Genomic DNA, 6,730 nt, shown 5'->3' on the forward strand with positions numbered 1-6,730 from the left:
CTTTTACAAGTGGTTGACCAGTTTTCCCAGCACCACTTGTTAAAGAGGTTGTCTTTTTCCCATTGTATATCCTTGCCTCCTTTGTCGAAGATAAAGTATCCATAGGTACATGGATTTCTCTCTGGGCTTTCAATTCTGTTCCATTGATCTATATTTCTGTCTTTGTGCCAGTACCATACTGTCTTGATGACTGTGGCTCTGTAGTAGAGCCTGAAGTCAGGCAGGTTGATTCCTCCAGTTCCATTCTTCTTTCTCAAGATGGCTTTGGCTATTCGAGGTTTTTTGTATTTCCATGCAAATTGTGAAATTTAAATTCAAATTTTAGAAATGAGTGAAGAGGTTGCTAAGCAGTCAACAGCAAACAAAAAACAAAAAAAAGTCATGGAGACAATAAATAAATATGAAGAACTATTGGAATCTCATTTTGACTCTACTGAAGGGTACACAAAGGAGAACAGCAATAAATTACCTAGGAAATATGTTTTATGGGTAGAGCACAGAAAACATTAAATGTCAAGGTAAGAAATTCAGGCTTTATTTTGTAGGTGATAAGGCAGAAGTGATGTTTTTGAGCTTGGGGTGACCTGCTCAAAGCTGTGTTTGATGGAAATCAATCCAGTAATGGCTTATGTCCATAACATATTTTGTTAGCTCTATACAGAACACAATAAAGGAAGTTTTACAATCATGTCTTCTATGTAAATTCAATATTCCCCAAAACTTTCTCTTATTTTTGTATTATTCATGTTTCCAGTACTCTTGGTAAATTTCTTGCATGCAGAGAGCTCTAGAAAACATCACTGAGTTTTCTTATACACCAAAAAATAAATACATAAATTCATTGGAAAATGTGCATTGCCTCACTAAAGTTTATACTCATAAATTTCTGGTTAATAAGTTTAATGCTTCCATAGCCAGTTTCCATGGACAGAAACATTAAGATTCTTATATTTTATAATAAGAATTTGAGCTACAGGGATGAATTTTCTCAGCACAGAGTTATTGGAGTGATAGCATTCTATAATATCACTACAAAATAAATTTTATTTTCCCATCTGTTTATCAGAAAGTCAAATAACTTTATATGACTTATAATAAATAGTTCAAAAAGCTGTCTTCTGATCTCTTCTTCACCTCTGACTTGTGTTTCCAAGAGAGAAGATGTTCAAGTCACTTTCTTCTTATATTTACTATTATATTCCTAAATTATAATGCATATTATTGCTTTTTGACTTGAGGACTTCATTTTCTTCTGTACCCATTCCTCCATTCATCTAGTCATTTTTGGTTAATAATAATTCAATTTGATATTAATACTGTCATGTAATAATCACAGCTGAACCATGTAGTCATTGATGAAGGAAACATTTCCTTGTATAACTTTTTGCTTCCCTAGCTTCAATCAATGCCTTATATATATTTATTTCTGATGTACCTTCCACTCATTTGTGTAGTGTAGACAAGCTGAATAAAGGTTCTGAATGGAGCCCATCCTTTTTCAAAATGACATATTTTTACAATGTATTAACAGAGTTGTCAATGGAAGGTTGCAAATATCCCATTGAACAGTATCTTTGGGCAAGCCCCAGGGTAGTTTGCATTCTTTGTTTTATTTTTGTTTCTTCAGTCTGCCTTATTTAATTTGGCTCTTGATCCCCAAAATGAGATGTATGGAGACCTGGGTTCCATCCCTGGGTTGGGAAGATCCCTTGGAGAAGGGAAAGGCTATCGACTCCAGTATTCTGGCCTGGAGAATTCCATGGATCATACAGTCCATAGGGTCGCAAAGAGTTGGACACAACTGAGCGACTTTCACTCACTCACTCACATGCTGCTCTCATCACAGCCATTGAACTACTCTTTATTATTATGAACAGTATAGTAACAGTGAGATCATTCAGTAGCCCTGTCTCTTGTTTCTGCCCCTCTTCCACACATTGGATCAACTATTATATCAGGACGGTGTGGGGAACACAGCCTGAGCATCCACTGGCAAGAGAAAAGCTGAGAGCTGTAGATTCAAAATGTGTGATATTTCTTTGGTGGAGATGCCTCTCAACGCAAAACCCATGGTGATTTCATTATCATGAATATTCAAAAGAACCTCCACAGCAAAATCGATTGTCAGGCTTCCACTTAAAATAATCTTTTTTTCTTTTTTTTTTTTAATTTACTTTTAAACACCAAAAACATTTTGTATTGGGGTATAGACAATTAACAATGTTGTCATAGTTTCACGTGAACAGTAAAGGGAACCAGCCATACATATAGATGTATCCATTCTACCCTAGTCAATCCTAAAGGAAATCAACCCTGAATATTCACTGGAAGGACTAAAGCTGAACCTGAAGCTTCAATTATTTTGGCCACCTGATGCAAAGACCTGACTCATTTGAAAAGACTCTGAGGCTGGGAAAGATTGAGGGATGACAGAGGAATAGATACTTGAGTGGTGTCACTGGCTCAATGGAAATGAGTTTCAGCAAATTCCAGGAAATGGTGAAGTAGAGGGAAGCCTGACGTGCTGCAGTCCACGGGGTCACAAAGAGTTGGACACAACTGAGTGACTGAACAAAAACAACATTCTCCCCCCAAACCTCCCTCCCATCCAGGCTGGCACATATCACTGAGCAGAGTTCCATGTGCTATACAATAGGATTTTGTTGGTTATCTACTTTAAATATAGCAGTGTGCCCATGACCTTCCCAAACTTAAAATAATCTTGAACAAAATCTTTTGTGGTTGCATTTAGGTAAAGCTATGTTTCCTTCCTCCCGTGTTGGATGGGACTCTAAACTTCAGTCATTGAGAATCAATTTCTTCTTTTGAACTTCCATCAGTCTCATATTTGCAAGGTGCCAAATCATCACCTACTATTGTTGGCATCTCCTCTTTGATGGCTGGGTTTTCATACTAGTCTAAAATATGAATCTACAGCATTGTTAGTGAATTGCTTTTAACATCTTTCTCAACTATAACTATCTTGTCTCCTCGTCGATTATTGATCTTCCTTTTACTTGAATTCTGATTTATCTTTTTGCACTTTTATCCTTGAAACAGGTGGCAACTTTCCCTACTTTCAAAAGGTCTGAGTGCAGGCATTTCCCAGTCAATTCTTCAAAATGCTTTAGAATTTCCTTTTTTAAAAACCTTTGAACTGGATCTTTAAACTCCTGAACCACCACAAGTAAGTTATCAACTGATCTCAGACAATGAACCTGAACCAGACTTTCCACTGAAATATCAAAATGCATCTTGTCTGGTCTTGGCTGATTTTGCATCATGACCTGAATTTCTCTCTCACTTTATCTGCCCCTGTTTGTTCAAATCCAGTCAGTACATTTCAGTTCAGTTCAGTTCAGATGCTCAGTCATGTCCGACTCTTTGCAACCTGATGAACCTGCCTCCCTGTCCATCACCAACTCCCAGAGTCTACCCAAACTCGTGTCCATTGAATCGGTGATGCCATCCAACCATCTCATCCTCTGGAGTCCCCTTCTCCTCCTGCTCTCAATCTTTCCCAGCATCAGGGTCTTTTCAAATAATGCAGCTCTTTGCATCAGGTGGCCAAAGTATTGGAGTTTCAGCTTCAACATCAGTCCTTCCGATGAACACTCAGGACTGATGTCCTTTAGGATGGACTGGTTGGATCTCCTTGCAGTACAGGGGACTTTCAAGAGTCTTCTCCAACACCACAGTTCAAAAGCATCATTCTTCGGCGCTCAGCTTTCTTTATAGTCCAACTCTCACATCCATACATGACTACTGGAAAACCCATAGCTTTGACTAGATGGAGCTTTGTTGGCAAAGTAATGTCTCTGCTTTTTAATATGCTCTCTAGGTTGGTCATAACTTTCCTTCCAAGGAGTCAGTGCCTTTTAATTCCATGCTGCAATCACCATCTGCAGTGATTTCGGAGCCCCCAGAAAACTAAAGTCAGCCACTGTTTCGCCGTCTATTTCCCATGAAGTGATGGAACCAGATGCCATGATCTTAGTTTTCTGAATATTAAGCTTTAAGCCAGCTTTTTCACTTCCCTCTTTCCCTTTCATCAAGAGGCTCTTTAGTTCTTCTTCACTTTCTGTCATAAGGGTGGTATCATCTGCATATCTGAGGTTATTGATATTTCTCCTGGCAATCTTGATTCCAGCTGTGCTTCATCTAGCCCAGCGTTTCTCATGATGTACTCTGCTGTTGTTCCATGTCCAGTTGTAACTGTTTCTTCCTGACCTGCGTACAGATTTCTCAAGAGGCAGATCAGGTGGTCTGGTATTCCCATCTCTTTCAGAAATTTCCACAGTTTATTGTGATCCACACAGTCAAACGCTTTGGCATAGTCAATAAAGCAGAAATAGATGTTTTTCTGGAACTCTCTTGCTTTTTCGATGATCCAATGGATGTTGGCAACTTAATCTCTGGTTCCTCTGCCTTTTCTAAAGCCAGCTTGAACATCTGGAAGTTCACAGTCCACGTATTGCTGAAGCCTGGCTTGGAGAATTTTGAGCATTACTTTACTAGCATGTGAGATGAGTGCAATTGTGCAGTAGTTTGAGCATTCTTTGGCATTTCCTTTCTTTGGGATTGGAATGAAAACTGACCTTTTCCAGTCCTGTGGCCACTGCTAAGTTTTCCAAATTTGCTGGCATATGGAGTGCAGCATTTTCACAGCATCATCTTTCAGAATTTGAAATAGCTCAACTGGAATTTCATCACCTCCACTAGCTTTGTTTGTAGTGATGCTTCCTAAGGCCCACTTGACTTCACATTCCAGGATGTCTGGCTCTAGGTGAGTGATCACACTATTGTGATTATCTGGGCCGTGAAGATTTTTCTTGTACAGTTCTTCTGTGTATTCTTGCTACCTCTTCTTAATATCTTCTGCTTCTGTTAGGTCCATATTGTCCTTTATTGAGCCCATCGTTGCATGAAATGTTCCCTTGGTATCTCTAAGTTTCTTGAAGAGATCTCTAGTCTTTCCCATTCTATTGTTTTCCTCTATTTCTTTGCACTGATCACTGAGGAAGGCTTTCTTATCTCTCCTTGCTATTGGCTCTAATAGTGACTTGTAGAGACTCAGACTCATTTCTGAAACCATTTTCTGTTGCTTGAATAGGTCTCTGACTTTCATGAAAGTTCACATCCAGGAGTTGGTTAGTGGCTTTTTGAATGTCATACATGTTGGCCATGCTTCTAAGATCCCTCATATGGTCTTAGCCACCAGCACAGACCCTTCCGGCCCTGTCATTCCTGCAGGCCCAGTGTACCCAAATGCTATGCTTTCTCTTTTCTCTAAAGATGTTGACTATAGCACTTGAGATTTTGAAAAAAAATTTTAATCAAACTTTTGAAATATATAGCAAAACTGAATTTTAGAGTAAAATGCCAATATATCCACCACAGAGATTTTGGATTAACATTAACCCTTGCTTTTTCACTGTGTATTCTTACTTTGATAAATCACGTGTTTTTACGCATTTTACAGTAAGTTGCAAACAAGTGTATACAATGCAAGTACCCCAGCACTTGAAATCAGCATTCTTGCCCTGTTGTTATTGTTCAGTTGCTGAGTCATGTCTGACTCTGAGACCCCATGGACTGCAGCACGGCAGGCTTCCCTGTCCTTTACCATCTCCCAGAGCTTCCTCAAACTCATGTCCATCAAGTCGGTGATGCCATCCAACCATCTTGTCCTCTGTTGTCCCCTTCTCCTCCTGCCCTCAATCTCTCCCAGCATCAGGGTCTTTTCAAATGAGTCAGGTCTTTGCATCATGTGGCCAAAGTATTGGAGTTTCAGCTTTAGCCATGAGTCCTTCCAATGAATATTCAGGACTGATTTCCTTTAGGATGGACTAGTTGGATATCCTTGCAGTCCAAGGAACTCTCAAGAGTCTTCTCCAACACCTCAGTTCAAAAGCATCAATTCTTTGGTTCTCAGCTTTATGGCCCAACTCTCACATCCATACATGACTACTGAAAAAACCGTAGCTTTAAGTATATGGACTTTTGTTGGTAAGGTAATATCTCTGCTTTTTAATACCCTAAGTTTGTCATGGCTTTTCTTCCAAGGAGCAAGCATCTTTTAGTTTCATGGCTGCAGTCACCATGTGCAGGGATTCTGGAGCCCAAAAAATAAAGTCTGTCATTGTTTCCCCATCTATTTGCCATGAAGTGATAGGACAGGATGCCATGATTTTAGTTTTTTGAATGTTGAGTTTTAAGCCAGCTTTTTCACTCTCCTCTTTCACTTTCATCAAGAGGCTCTTTAGTTCCTCTTTGCTTTCTGCCATAAGGGAGGTGTCCTTGACATATCTGAGGTTATTGATATTTCTGCCGCCAACCTTGATTCCAGCTGTGCTTCCTCCAGCCTGGCATTTCACATGATGTACTAAGCAGGGTGACAACATACAGCCTTGTCATGCTCCTTTCCCGATTTGGAACCAGTCTCTTGTTCCATGTCTGGTTCTAACCTTTGCTTCTTGACCCACATACTGATTTCTCAGGAGGCATGTAAGGTGGACTGGTATTCCCATCTCTTGAAGAATATCGCACAGTTTATTGTGATCCACACAGTCAACTGCTTTAGTGTAGTCAATGAAGCAGAAGTAGGTCTTTTTCTGTAATTCTCTTCCTTTTTCGATGATCCAGTGGATGTTGGCAATTTGATCTCTGGTTCCTCTGCCTTTTCAACATCCAGCTTGAACATCTAGAAGTTCTTGGTTCATCTACTGCT

General features: G+C 39.6%; 1 pseudogene; it reads right to left on the reverse strand.

The window, feature by feature from the left end:
• Positions 1-2,748: 2,748 nt before the first annotated feature.
• Positions 2,749-5,177, reverse strand: LOC136144728 (tRNA (guanine(6)-N2)-methyltransferase THUMP3 pseudogene; annotated as a pseudogene).
• Positions 5,178-6,730: the final 1,553 nt, after the last annotated feature.

This window comes from Muntiacus reevesi, chromosome 12 (genome assembly GCF_963930625.1).
Source record: "Muntiacus reevesi chromosome 12, mMunRee1.1, whole genome shotgun sequence".
Lineage (NCBI taxonomy): Eukaryota > Metazoa > Chordata > Mammalia > Artiodactyla > Cervidae > Muntiacus > Muntiacus reevesi.